Genomic DNA, 15,408 nt, shown 5'->3' with positions numbered 1-15,408 from the left:
TTCTCGATTCTGTGGCTGCAAACTCTTTGTTCAAGAGGTTAGTTAGGTAATCCTTGATACATCTGTATTGGCCTACATTGGGGCCCAAAATTAGAAACTATGTTATGGTCACTGCTTAGCTTTGCATGTAACACCTAGCCCAGTGATGAACACATAGTAGGTACTCAATAAAAGTGTATTGATTGATTGGACAAAGATGTTGATGTAAATTAAGAATGCACACATTTAGAAGAATTTGAGGTGACTCTCATTCATTGACATTAGATAGGTTGTGTCCATGACATGATGAAAATCAGATAAAACAACAATCTTATGGCCTAAAAACAATTTGAATGTATTACCTGCCAGATAAAAGATAAGCTAAAAGTGCTTTAAGATCTAATGCCGTTTGGGGGCAGCTAGGTGGTGCAGTGGATAAAGCACTGGCCTTGGATTCAGGAGAACCTGAGTTCAAATCCAGGCTCAGATACTTGACACTAGATGTGTGACCCTGGGCAAGTCACTTAACCCTCATTGCCCGCAAAAATAAACAAAAACAAGATCTAATGCCGTTTGAAGGGAGTTTTTGCCCTTTTTTTCTTTTAAACTCTTGCCTTCAAACTGTCTCATACAGTAAATACAACCATTTAAAATACACTTTGTCTTTTAGGTTCTTTCTGGGCCTGTTATGTAACGTGCTTTTTAATAACTGCTTGGTGTTGGCTTGAAAGTGCCTTTTCTTTGTGTGTGGGTTTTTTGTTTTGTTTTCTGTGTCTCTGATTGTGATCCCAGGAAATATTTTAGACTGTGGAACAATGTGTTTGTTGCTAGTTATAAATAGAGTAGTTTGATATTTGGTAACACTTTTGTCATGTTCCTTTTATACCTGACATCCTATATTTTAATTCCATAAATGCTACAGTAAACAATAAGGATTTGTGATCCATTTTGCAGATAACACAGGGCTAGGCAATCTGAAAAAAGTTCACTAACAAAATCAATATTTTAAATGATCATGGCAGCAAACTAACTTGAAACTAACAAGATGAAACTTAGTAGGAATAAATATAAAGCTTGGTGTTTAGGAAATCAATTTTACAGATAGAAGGAAGAAACCTTTAAGCTCCAAATCTAGATGATCCTTTCACATCAATGAGTGGATTGTGTTCTTCCAGAGATTATACAGAAAAGTAGATTTTTTTTTTTGGGTGAGGCAATTGGGGTTAAGTGACTTGCCTAGGGTCACACAGCTAGTAAGTGTTAAGTGTTTAAGGACGGATTTGAACTCAGGTCCTCCTGATTCCAGGGCCAGTGCTTTATCCACTAGAAAAGTAGATTTTGACCCAGTATAAGAAAACTTTCTAATAATTAAAGCTGAACAATTATAGGCTATACTACCTTATTAGTTCCAGAGTTTCCCCTATTGAAAATATTTAAGCAGAGATTAGTTGACCACCTGTCAGCGGTCAATTCCTGGTTAGTGTAGAAGGAAAACTTGATGGCTTCTAAGGTTTCTTGCAATTCTAAGATCCTGATTAGTAAATGGTTTACTAGCATTAAAATGGATTTGTAAAACAGAGTTGGCTTATCTTATGAGACAATTCCTTTATTAGCATAGAGCTTTAAAAAAAATTTGATAGCTATTAACTATTGCCAGTGTAATTTCCCCTCCCTATAAGGTGATTATAACCAGGTATTGTGAAATCATCTTAATGAGTTTTCAAACTTTATATATTAATATTATATAATATATATTTATATATTTGTGTCCATATATTCCTCTTTTCCTTTCCCTCCCCCCAACAATGGCCTCATCACTTCAAAGCACTACCCTTGCTAGGTACTATATTGATATTCAGTGAAAGTATTTATTATTTACTGTTCGTTACAAATAACCTGGAGCTTTTCATAACAATGCATTGTGTTCAGTTGGGGTTTAATGTTTGTTGAAATTGTGTATCTACAACTAGAAAGCTATTCATAGGGTCCTAGAGCTTACAGCTTTTGTATCCTTTCCCTTAGCCCTCCAAAATTGTCTTACTAGAAGGCTTAAAAAGGTGGGGGGGGGGAGGGGCGGGACAGACATGAGTCCCTACAAAGTTTTTGTCTTCCTATTCCTAAAGGAAATACACAAGAACATGCCTTGTACTTGGGAAATGCTTAATAAATTCAACTTGAGTTCACTTGAGGATGATGTTATGAATTGTCTAGAATAACCAAACATTGTGACTATATAAGTCTGAAACCTGGTAGGAGGACAGCCAATTCCTGTCTGGCATTAGACCTTATATATAGATCAATTAAGTATGAAATTGATTCCAATTTATTGCTTTTAAAAGGTCTGTCAGTCATCCTATTGCTTTGCTTTATATTTTGAAATGTCCCTTACTAGGAGCTTAGAATGGTGTCTTGCACATAGTAGGCACTCAAAATCCTTTTCTAACATGTTACCTAGAAAGTTTCAGCTTTGTTTTTTCAAAAAAACAATTTAAATTATAACTTTAAGCAACATCATATTTTTCAAAAGAGAGAGACATTTAACTATTTCTACCACTGCAAAATATATTTTCATCTTAGTCATTGTAATATACTCCTAATTTTGGTTTCCCCACTTCCAATTTATCTCCCATTCAAGTTCTTTTTTGACACAGCTATCAAATGAATATTCCTACGTTTCAGGTCTGACCATGTCCATTTCCTGTTCAAAAGTATGTTGTGGCTCCCAAATGCTTCTAAGATTAAATACAAACCCTTCAGCTTGGCATTTTCTTTTTTTTTTTTCTTTTGAGGGGCAATGAGGGTTAAGTGACTTGCCCACAGTCACACAGCTAGTAAGTGTCATGGGTCTGAGGCCGGATTTGAACTCAGGTCCTTCTGAATCCAGGGCTGGTACTTTGTCCACTGTGCCACTTAGCTGCCCCAGCTTAGCATTTTAGGAATAAAGAGAGGAACTGGACCTGTGATTTTATTGGCACAGGAAACTTATAGATAAGGAAACTCTCTTTCCCATTGCCAGTTGGCTGGCACTTCCTCTGGAATGTACAGGATTCATGAGATACTTAGATCATTGAAAGGTTAAGTGACTTGCCCAGAATCCTATAGTCAATTGGCAGGCCTTAGTTAGGTCTTTTACTCTAAGGCCAGTGCTCTCTCAAGGATTCTGTCTGATTTGTATCCCAACCTTTATCCTTCCTAGTCTTATTTTATGTTATTCCCCTTTGTGTATCTTATGCTTCAGCCAGACTGGGCTGCCAGCCATTTTTCAAACTCAACATCTCATTTCCTATCTCAATACTTTTCTTTCTTTTTAAATTTTTTATCTCAGTACTTTCCGCAAGCCATCCCTAAGTCTGAAATGCCCTCCATTTTTTCCCTCTACTTCCCAGAATTCTTAGCTTCTTTCAAAGTTCAACTCAGGTGCAGCCTTCCATGTGAACCTCTACTCCTTCCTCAAATCATTAATGGTTTCTCACTTATTTATATACACACTATATTCTTTCCACCTCCCGTCTTCTCAAATTTAAGTTTCTGGGGGACAGGAATGCTTTCATTTTTATCTTTGCATTCCCAGAGTACACACAGCACTGTCACTTGCACCTAGTAGGTATTTAATGTTTAAGTTGAATTGAACTGAATACCGCTTTGTTCAGTGAGTGATAAATGTCTGAGACCATCCACCATTCACTATGACATGACCAAAATAACCTGTGTTTGGGAGGAGCATGAGCATCAAGACACTCTGGGCTTTCAATCCTCCTCTGCTATTAATGAAATCTAGATGACTTTGGGGAAAATCCCTGGCTTCTCTAGACCTTGTCTAAGGAGACCCCCCTGAGATGTTCTCAAAAGTCTCTCAAAGCTATAATGTTAGGGGCAGCTAGGTTGGTGCAGTGGATAAAGCACCGGCCCTGGAGTCAGGAGTACCTGAGTTCAAATCCAGCCTCAGACACTTGACACTTACTAGCTGTGTGACCCTGGGCAAGTCACTTAACCCCCATTGCCCCGCAAAAAAAACCAAAAACAAACAAACAAAAAAATCCCCAAAACTATAATGTTAAGAACTTTCCAGGCCTGGCTCCCTTATGTCAGTGAATAGTGTAGAAATTTTGATGACATTCCCTACAATTTCTTAATTAGCTTCAATTTCTAAGAATCAAGGGAGGAAGAAATGATGTGGGACAGGATGCCAATCACATTAGCAACTTAAACTTACAGAACTATTCATTAAATGGGAAAGCATGTTGGGCCATTTTAAAGATTCTTTTTCAGGGACCCCCAAATAACAGTGGAACTTTTGTTTCCTAAATAGAAGGAACTAGAAAAAAATTAATTAAAAGGGGAATTTGTAGTATTCGGTAGCATGTACAGACTGTTTTAAAGCTGCTGTAAATGAAGGTTTTGATTGTTTCGTAATCATTTAATCTAAGCAGACTCTCTGAGAAAGCTCATGTATTGATTTTTTGGAAAAGATTTAACTAGCATTTTAACAAAAGTTAACTGAAGCATCAACAGAACAGAATTCCATAATTTAAAAAGATTCTGTCAGATAGAACACTATCCTTTGCTAACTAGTCCACTTGTACATATTGGGAGTGGCCAATCTCTAACCTGAATGATTAGACAGTGAGGCATATACATAGTCTCTTGGTTCCTAAGTCCTAGAGAAAGGTAGCCTTGTTTGTATTTTATTATTCAAAGTGAACTTTTGCCAGGCCCAGGAAATTAAACAGATTGCTTGTGATCCTCTGTATTGATGATAATTCTTACAGGGTTCCAAGTTGTCTTTATGATGTTGTTTAATAATTGTTCTCTGGCTTCTGCTCATTTCATTCTTCATCAGTTTATAAAGCATCTGCATTGGAAGGGTTTTTTTGAAATTGGAAGCAATAAAGGATATGGGTCATAAAGCCAAAAGAAGCATGTTATTCATCTAAGATATGTACTTGTTTTGTGACAATGGAGGTTGTAGAGAAGCCATCTGGTTTAATCTTCATCTTTTTTCTTTCATATTTAAAAAAAATCCTATAAAATAATTTTTTAAAAATCATTGTGTTTTGTTTTTATGTTACTTTTCCAGATTACCCCCATTCCACTAGGTCTCTTGTTACAAAGTAAAATAATTAAGAAAAACTAACAATACAGTGACCTCATCTGAAAGTGCATACAAGATTCCACATCTGTATCATGTCCTGTCTCAATTAAAAAAAACAATAACAGAAATTTCTTTTCTCTCCTTATTCTCTATCCTATTGAAAAAGAAAAAAAATCCTTATACCAAATACGAAAACAAAACAAATTCCCTCATTGTCTGTATTAAAAAATAGATGCCTTGTTCTATGCCCCAAATCTATCACTTCCCTGTTTAGAGTTGGATAGTATGTTTTATCATATCATTGGCGCTCTGGAATCCTAGATGGAAATTGTTTTTATCATAGCTCTTACAGCTTTCAAAATTGTTTGTCTTTATAATGTTGTTATTGTTGTTCTCCTGGTTCTGTTTATGAAAGTCCTCAAAATTGTTTTTATAATATTGATGTCATAGTAGAAATTATTCTTCTGTTTCTACTCCCTTCACTTGACCACAGTTCAAAGAAATTTTTGCTTAGTCAGCCATTCCTCAGTTGACAGGCATTCTTTCAGTTTATGCTTTTTTTGCCACCACAGAAAGCTGATCTAGGCCTAGCATTGGCCTAGAACATAACTTTTGGAGTATAATCAATTCCACATTACTTTCAAGAATGATTGTACCCATTCACAGATACCGCTATAGTGCATCGATGTACCAGTTTCCCCATATCCCCACCAACATCTATCATTTTACCACATGAGACATGAGTTAGTCTGTGATATACAAAGGTTCTTTATAAATGAGCTTTCTCCATCTTACCACTTAGTAGAAGGCAGAAACTGAGACAAAGAGAGGTTAATATGACCTAAGGATATATATTAAAGACGGCGTATACTAGCAAAAAAAAAAAAAATTAAAGTAATTCCCAACTTCTAAAATGTTTGTTTTTGGGGCTCAAATATTGTTTGGCCATGTTAGTGTTTTATGGTTAACCTGTAAGGCTTCATGAAGGACCTGTGTCCGGAATAGTATAGATTCATTTGAGATGCCTCAAATTTAGGGTTACCTGATATAAAGTGTTAGAAAAGGTGACAAGGATAGTTTATGAGACAGAAACTAGAATTAGGCATGGGAAATACATAGCTACTTCCTGGCTCCAGTCCTGCAGGATACAGCACTTAGTGTACTTAATGGTTTGTGTAGTAGCCCTACTTTAGCTACTGTGACAAATAGCTAAGATCAAATGCGGTGATAGATATTGTAAAAATAAAATATAAATACATAAAATTAAATGACATGAAAATCTTGAAGTTAGAAATTAGTTACTGTTATTTTAAGAAATATTCCCCCCCACATTACATGTAAAAACACTTTTTGACATTTTATTTCAAAGTTTTGGGTTCCAAATTCTATCCCTCTCTTCCCCCCTTCCTGAGATGGCAAACATGTGCAACCATGTAAAACATTTCCATATTAATCACTTTGTGCAAGAAAAGTAAAAAGAAAAACTATGTATACAGATGCCATCAGTTCTTTTTCTGGATGCAGATAGCATTTTTCATTATGAGTCCTTTGGGATTGTCTTGGATCATTGTATTGCTGAGAATAGCTAAAATCATTCACAGTTGTTTGCTGTGAATATTGCTGTTACTGTGTACAATATTCCCCTGGTTCTACTTACATCATTTTGTACCAGTTCATGTAAGTCTTTGCAGTTGGTTTTTTTTTTTCCTGAAACCATCCTGCTTATCATTTCTTATAGCACAATAATATTATATCACATTTATATGCCACAAATTTTTCAGCCATTTCCCAATTGATGGGCATCTCCTCAATTTCCAATTCTTAGCCACACACAAAAAGAGCTGCTATAAATATGATTATTATTAAAAGTGAATTTGCAAGTCCATTAGAGCCAATCATTTAAACTTTCCCCTCCTAACTTAACCTTTACCTTTTCTGAAAATTTTGGACTTGGCAGCAATTTACTAAAAGGAAAAAACAATTTACACATGACACTGTCTCTATCATCTCTATCCTCCATGCCCAGGATGCACTCCTTTCTCATGTCCCTCCCAACCCCCATAGAATCTCTTTTATCACAAGACTCAGATCAAATCATAACTTCCTACATGACTGAAGCCTTTCCTCAACCCCCCAGCTTCAAGTGCTCAAATAACTTGCATTTATTTATATTTCTGCTATATACCTACATATATGTACCTACTGTCCCTGTGCCCTACCTTAGAATATAAACTCCTTGTGAATAGGAGTTTCTTCATTCTTTATTGTAGTATCCCCAGTACTCAGCATAGTGCTTAGCATGTAGTAGGATCAAGAAGTGAATAGCCCATTAAGGTTATCTATATCTATATCTATAATCCATTAATATCCAATTGCCTTCCTTTTTTATTTTAAAATTTTTATTACAAGGAAAGATTCTCTGAGTAGGGGAAGCAAGGAGGGATATATTCAGAAATGAATGGCAAGAGGACCCCAAGCCTTGCACATTGCACACATTTTCAGACTTTTAAAAAATGTATTCTTTGGGGCATCTAGGTGGCGTGGTGGATAAAGCACTGGCTCTGAATTCAGGAGGACCTGAGTTCAAATCCGACCTCAGACACTTAACACTTACTAGCTGTGTGACCCTGGACAAGTCACTTAACCCTCATTGCCCTGCCCCCCCCCATGTATTCCTTGGTTATGCTGGATTTTTTCCTCTTTAAAAAAAATACTATTTGTTATATGGGAGAGGAGGAAGAGGGACACTGGTAATAGGCATGGTGATGCAAAGAAATAAACTATATCAATAAAATGTCTTTAAATTGTAAAAAACAAGAAAGGAATGTGATACAAAAGGCACCAATTTGGGGGGGACAGTGACTTGCCTAGGGTCATACAGCTAGTAAGTGTCAAGTGTCTGAGGCTGGACTTGAACTCAGGTCCTCCTGAATCCACGGCCAGTGCTTTATCTACTGTGCCACCTAGCTGCCCATCAATTAAAAAAATAATATGTTGCTCTTCTCTGCTATGAGCCATTCTCTGTGGAAACATATATATATATAACTTGCAGATATAGATAAATAGATATAATAGATATCTATGAAGATATATAGATCAACATACAGATATGTATCACATGTCAAAACTGAAAGAAACCTTTCTATCCTCCTTTTACCAATGAAAAGACTGAACCCCAAAGCCTCAAGCCACAAGAAATAAGAGGGCAGGATCAGGACTTGAATCAGGTATTTTGACAGTCAACCAAGGGCTCTTTACACCACTCCAAGATTCCTCATTCCTACTTCCATTTTTTTTATACACCTTCAGATCACTGAATTCCAACTGCAAGAAATGTCTGTTAGAAAGTAACATACAGAGGGCAGCTAGGTAAAGCCTTCATGGTTATATGTGACATGTACACTCTTATAGCTTCTATTTATTCTTTAACAAAGGAAGACAGCATGTTCAACAAACTTGTGAAGTACACAGAAAAGTTTTCACTCGTGTTTTTAGCGTTCCTTTCCCCACCCCTAATTCCTTTTCTCCCCAGTATAGGCTCCTTGTACCTTCCTGCATTTTAATCTTTGCTGTGCAAAATGGAAAAGATGTGATCTCAATCAGTCAACAGGCGTTTATTAAACAGCTCACATTCTACCAGGAGAGACCATACGTACACATCTAAGGAAATACTAAGTGTGTGCAAGGTAAATCCACACAGCAATTGGGAAGAACACTGAGCTGGGTGCACAAGTGAGATTAGGTAGGGCTTCAGGTAAGTGGCATTTGAACTGAGCTTTTAAGGGGGCCGAGGTTTCTCAAGATCCAGAAGTGAGGAAGGAGAATTATTTCATATGTGGATGAGAGCAAAGGCAAGTAAACTGAGAGGTTATGCTACCAGTGGGGATTTTCAAGTTAGACTAGTTTGTCATGAAGGGGAAAATAAAGTGGAAGTCTAGAGAGGGAGGCTGGAGCCTGGTTGTGAAGGGCTTTAAAATGCTAAATAGGAGTTTGTGTTTTTTATCTTAATTTGGATCATTTATCCTTTGCCTGCAAACTCATCCACACCAAAACATTAGCATTTCAAAGCTTTTTATCTCTGATCTGTGAATGAAAGGTTTTGTGTGCCATTAAATGAACAAGTGATTGTATGCTTTTCCCCCTGAAATCACACTTACATTAAGCATGGCCATTACATAGCAGTGATTCAATGAAACATCTGTGCTGATAGATACAAAAAACTTCTGATTTTAAAAATTTGACAACTAACCTAGTCATAATTTGCCTAGCAGTAAATACTAGGTGATTTTATGTATATGCATATGACAAATATGATACATATATGTGTGTATCTATTTGCTTGTTATTTATTTTGATCTTAACCTGTGATTTCATTTTTTTTTTTTCCTGAACTCCCAAATGAGGAAAGTCCCTCCCCTTATGTAGATCTGTGTATTTTGCAGCTTAATTTTAAAGAGTTCATTGCTTGGGATACTAAGAGATTAAGTAACTTGTCCAGAGCTACTCTGACATTAGGTATTAGAGGCAGAACTTGAATTTGGTTCAGCCTCACTGTGTCACACTGATTCTCTAATGATGGTGATGAGCTGATGATCCAATACTTAAATGAAATATAGATAGACAGATATGAACTTGACAAGCACCAACAAATATAAGCATTTCCACAAAGAACAGAAAATGGAGAGTGTATACAAAATAATTTTTCTTATTTTTGACTTGTTTTTATCTATATAATATCCTAATGTTTTTCAACTACAAATAACCAATTTTTTTATCTGTGTCTAATAATACATAAAACATTAACTATAAAAGAATAATAACAGGAAATCTATCTTATCCTAAGACAGCTTCTATCTGAACATCCCTCAAATGGTAATGATAATAACAAGAAAAACAATGGGCATTTTGTTACAACAACCAGATGATGTAGGTGCTTATAGGTATTATTATTATCCACATTTAGCAGATGAGGAAACTGAGACTCAGAGATGTTAAATGATTTCCCCATGGTCATGCAATGGAAGAAGAGTTTAAACCCTTTCCTAATGCTTGAACTTGAGTGTTAGTTCAGTGAGCTATCCCAAAGCCTTCCTAACCTCTGACTTTTTATTTTGTTAGGTGAAGGAAAGTGGTGCTGATGTTCTACATCAATAAGAGGAGTAAGAAAGGGGGTAGGTTAGTTGGTCAGAGTATTTGAATGGGATTGGAATAGACTTTTGAAAAGTGAGAGCATATTCTTCCCCCTCCCCTTTTTCTGTTTTGGATTTTTCTTTTTGCTCAAATTTTAAAAATTGGCGCTGTTCACTCAGAACGTAAAATTGAAATACTTCATATTTTTGGAAATTATTGCATTCACATTATTCACTAATTCTGGGCACATCTATTTAATGAAAGCAACTCGAATTTTTTTTTTTAAAACACAACATAAATGACTATATTAAGTTCATTGTGGTTACTTTTCCCTCACATAAAGTTTACGTGTGTGTATAAAATTATTCATTCATTCATTCGTTTGTTTGTTTGTTTATTGGGTGATGCAATTGGGGTTAAATGATTTGCCCAGGGTCACACAGCTAGTAAGTGTTAAATGTCTGAGGCCGGATTTGAACTCAGGTCCTCCTGAATCCAGGGCTGGTGCTCTATCCACTGTACCACCTAACTGCCCCTTAAAATTATTTATATGTAAGCTTTAGTATGTTCCTAAAGCTTAAAACTGAACTAAGTTTTTTGTTTTTTTTTTTGGTGACGCAATTGGAGTTAAGTGACTTGCCCAGGGTCACACAGCTAGTAAGTGTTAAGTGTCTGAGGCCGGATTTGAACTCAGGTTCTCCTGACCTCAGGGCCGGTGCTCTATCTACTGCACCACTTAGCTGCCCCCTGAACTAAGATTTTTGGGACACCCTGTATATGACATACACAATACATACACATACATACATACATACATCTATGTATATACATCTCCAGAATCTAGTTTTCAATCTAGTTTATTTTTTTAACTACATGAAAATTCAGTTTAATTATGAAATTTTATTTTAATTTTCATCTATGTGTGTGTATATATAATTTTCCTGCAGTCTTTACTTGTCAAGAGCGAGGAATAGGCAAAGTTGTCTGACCTAGCACATAAATCTACCTTTCTAGCCCTATTGCTTATAACCCACATTCCATGGCCCAGCCAACCTAGCCTTTGTGTGCTCTGTCATAAACAACACTCTAGCTCCTGGCTCTGTGCCCTTGCAGTGGCTGGTCGCCGCTTCTGGGATGCTTTTCTTCCTCCTCTTGGCTTCTTAGAATCTCGTTTCCTTCAAGATTCAAGTCAAATGCTATCTTCTATATAAAGCATTTTTTTTTAATCCTGTCAGCTACTGACACCGTCTTCCTCTAAATGACGTGTATTTTGTATATTTTTGCACATACCTGTACAAATAAAGAGTCTCCCCTGAAAGGTATTTGGGAGCAGAGACTGTCTTACTCTTTTGTGCTTGCGTCCCTAGCACCTAGCCCAATGCCTGGCATCCAGATGGCGCTTGGTAAATACTTGTCAGTTTATTGATAAAATGTACAATCCTCCATCTGGTATTTGAGGTCTTCCACAATTTGCCTCCAAAATAACTCCCCACACCACTTGCCTTCCTGAAATCTGCATTGCAGCAAATCTGCATTAATAGTTGTTCTCCTATCTCATCTTATCTTGCCCTCCCTTGTCTCTCTACAGGTCCAGAACACACAGTGTCTCCACCTGTTAGTTTGCTTCCTTAAGTGGCCACATCAGTGCAAGAAGCTTTGCTCGATTCCTTCAGCTGTAACTCTTTTCCTTATTACATCTTAACCTGTATGATGGTTACTTATGGCTAGGTCTATTCCCTCTATTAGATTTGAACTCCTTCAGGAATGGTGTTTTTCATCTTTGTTTCCTGCGTCCCTAACAGTAGTGCCTGGAACATGGCTGTTGCTTAATAAATGATTGTGGAATTCAATTAAATTTAACCACACATCTTAGTTACTGAAAAGCTGCATTCATCTACTACCTGCATTGTTCTCAGCCAGGAAGTTTTTGCTTGTCTGAGGTGAATATATGAGGTCTTATTTACATGACTAAAACAAATTTTTGATGGCAGCCACGACCTTTCTTGGAATTACAGAACTTGAAATTGTTGCATCAATTTAAAAGAGCCACAAACATTAACATTTCACCACAGCACATGTGTGTTGCCCCTGCTCCTCAATGTATAAGAACACCCTGGGCTCGTTGGCTAGCATAGTCTTTGATTTTTAATTAAGTTTTCTTGCTACCTTTTGTTATTTCTGGATGTAGTACCTACTCTCTCCCCTTCAATTGAGCTTTTCCTTATAATAAATAAAAACAATAAAATGAAAACAGTGGTTTCAATGACTGCACCTCACAATCTAAGCAACATTTTCTCCTCTTCTGCAAGAAGAGAGAGATTTCTTTCACTGGCTACCTTGTGTAACCAAGGTTAGATATTGCAGTTACTCAGCATATGGCTTTCTTAACTGTTCTTTCTGTTTTGTTACTGGTGATCATTGTGTAGATTGTCTTCATTCTGTATCACTTCATACAGATCTTCTATGTTTTCTGGATTCCTCAGTGTTAATTAATAACTGCACTGGGGCAGCTAGGTGGCACAGTGGATAGAGCACTGGCCCTGGATTCAGGAGGATCTGAATTCAAATCCGGTCTCAGACACTTAACACTTACTAGCTGTGTGACTCTGGGCAAGCCACTTAACCCCAATTGCCTCACAAGAAAACAAACAACAACAAAAATAAGTCAATTAATTCCTTACTGCACAATAATAGTCCATTACATTAATAGGCCACATTTTAAGTAATTTCATAATTGGTGGACATCTGTTTGGTCTCCGCTTCTTTAATACCATAAAAAGTGTCACTATCAATATATTGGTATATATTATATATTTCTCTCTGTTTTTACCTCGTTGGGGGTATCCGTCTGTCAATGTAATTCTTTAATCAAGAAGGAGTAGGGGATAGTATCCTTTTAAGGTTAGTTCTGTTTTAAGCATGATGATTTCATTTTAGCAGTTGGGGCCAGAATAATTATTGCTTCCATTATTTATCCTGTGTGTCCTCAGCTAAGTGCAGCTCCAAATGTTTCTGTTAAACAGAAACGAGGGTTGCCCCATTATTATTCAATGGACTGACTCTTTTTGTTAAACCATGTGCTGCAGGGGAGAGATCCCTGGATTTGGAGACAAAGGACTGGGGTTCAAATGCTGACTCTTCAGCTAAGAGATGTTGGGCAAATTGCTTCCCATCTCTTCCTCTTTTCGATAAAATGAGGGTTTGGATGTAACACTTCTCACAATGCCCATGGCACATGCTGAATCACTGCTTGTTGATTGATTGGACTATATGATTTTTTTAGTCTCTTTAGCACTGAATTCTGTGATCCTGTGAACAATGAATGATGAGATATCTGATGAGTTCAGTTGTTGCTCCATCTCCAACAATTCACTTTAAAACATCTTTGGTGATAGAGACTATTCTTTTAAGACAAATAGTTGTATAAGGGTATTATGGCATGATAATACCTGTTCTGATAATGTTCCTACTTTTATCTTTAAAATAAATTAAGGCAAATGTGAGTCCATTGATAGAAATGCTTTTGTTTGTTGTTGTTGTGGTTGTTGTTTGGTCTTTACAGTTGTATCCAACTTTGACTCCATTTGGAGTTTTCTTGGCAAAGATACTGGAGCAGTTTGCCATTTCTTTCTCCAGATCAGTTTACAGATAAGGAAATCGAAGCACACAGGGTGAAGTGCCCATGGTCATACAGCTAGTAAGTGTCTGAGGCCACATTTGAATTCAGGAAGATGATTCCTGACTCCAGTCTGGGTGCTCTAACCACTCCAGCAACTAGCTGCCTACAAATCATTGTATCTGGCAATTTGTTGATCACAATACCTGGGCCGGAGATGATGACTTTAGAAAAGGCTGTGTGACAAAACTAAAACTACTTTTAGCCCCTTTTGAGAAGCCTACTGTAATTAGAAAGTTATCTTGTAATGGTTCTAGGAAATCACCTTGTATTCTTGACAAAGCTCACTTTCCATGACAAAAGCAACACCTTTGGAAGTTTATGCTAATATGTCTGGAATGTTTGTGCTACCATCCTACCCAGACTTTCCAATATCAGAATGGGGGGGGGGGGCGGGGCAGCTTGGTGGCACCGTGGATAAAGCACTGGCCCTGGATTCAGGAGTACCTGAGTTCAAATTCGGCCTCAGACACTTGACACTTACTAGCTGTGTGACCCTGGGCAAGTCACTTAACCCCCATTGCCCCGCAAAAAAAAAAAAAAAAAAGAATCCAATATCAGAATCAATTCTAGACAATATGTTCAACCTATGCGTCTTTCTCCGCATATCATGTTCATGAAAAAAATTCCTGAATGTGCTAGCATGGGATCCATCACTGGATATGCTTGCCTATAAGGAAAGATGGACTAAAATAATTTCCCCATAAAAGTACTCTTTAGGGGCAGCTAACTTAAGTTTGCGAATGGTTTAGGTGCCACAAACAATTTTTCTCCTGAGCATCCACTCAACATGCAGTTCACCAATCTGAGAACCTGCCTATGACTCTGAGATTTGATTGGCCAAAGAGACAGTTCATGGAGTACTATAATATCGGTACTTTTATGGGGCTGACCCAATATAATTTTAACTTGGCATTCACATATAGCACAAGATTGGGGAATTAGCACGTGATGTTTAATGACCTTTCAGGCTCATGGATGAGTGTTTTAAGCTTAGTGCAAAAAGACTGCTTCCCCCCACACCCCCAATAACCATCAGGGTATCTTTGTCCTTTGTGCTTTGTGCACACATTCTATACATATATGTAATTGCTGCCTCCCGAATGAAGCACTGCTCTTATCCCTTATGGTAAAACTCAAGCAAAAAAGTTCAGCATAATGAACTTGCACAGAAAAAGCATTGTATTTGGATACAGGTTAAAATACTGCTTCTTCTACTTTCTCCTCTCTTAGGTTCAGTTTTTTCATCTTTAAAGCAGGAAATTAGATCAAATGATTTTTTCTATTTTTCCTTATTATATGTATTTTGTTATATTGCCTAAATTTCTCCCAATACCCTTTCATCTCCCCTTTCTCATAGAGACCATTACACTTGACAGAATAATTTTAAAAAGAGGAAAAAACAAAACTGATCAGTACATCAAACCAGTCTGAAAAAATAAATAATCTTTTATACCCATGGACCTCCCACCTCTGCAAAGGAGTGATAGAAAGTGTCTTCTCTTAGATCTTCTTTGGGGCCATACTGACA

General features: G+C 37.0%; 1 protein-coding gene across 8 annotated transcripts in view; it reads left to right on the top strand.

Moving 5' to 3' along the window:
• Positions 1-15,408, top strand: part of PPFIBP1 (PPFIA binding protein 1) — a 239,265-nt gene that overhangs the window by 135,477 nt on the left and 88,380 nt on the right. The window lies entirely within an intron of this gene.

This window comes from Dromiciops gliroides, chromosome 5 (genome assembly GCF_019393635.1).
Source record: "Dromiciops gliroides isolate mDroGli1 chromosome 5, mDroGli1.pri, whole genome shotgun sequence".
Taxonomy (NCBI): domain Eukaryota; kingdom Metazoa; phylum Chordata; class Mammalia; order Microbiotheria; family Microbiotheriidae; genus Dromiciops; species Dromiciops gliroides.
The sequence above is the reverse complement of the archived record's forward strand: the minus strand, read 5'-3'. Positions and strand labels throughout refer to the sequence as shown.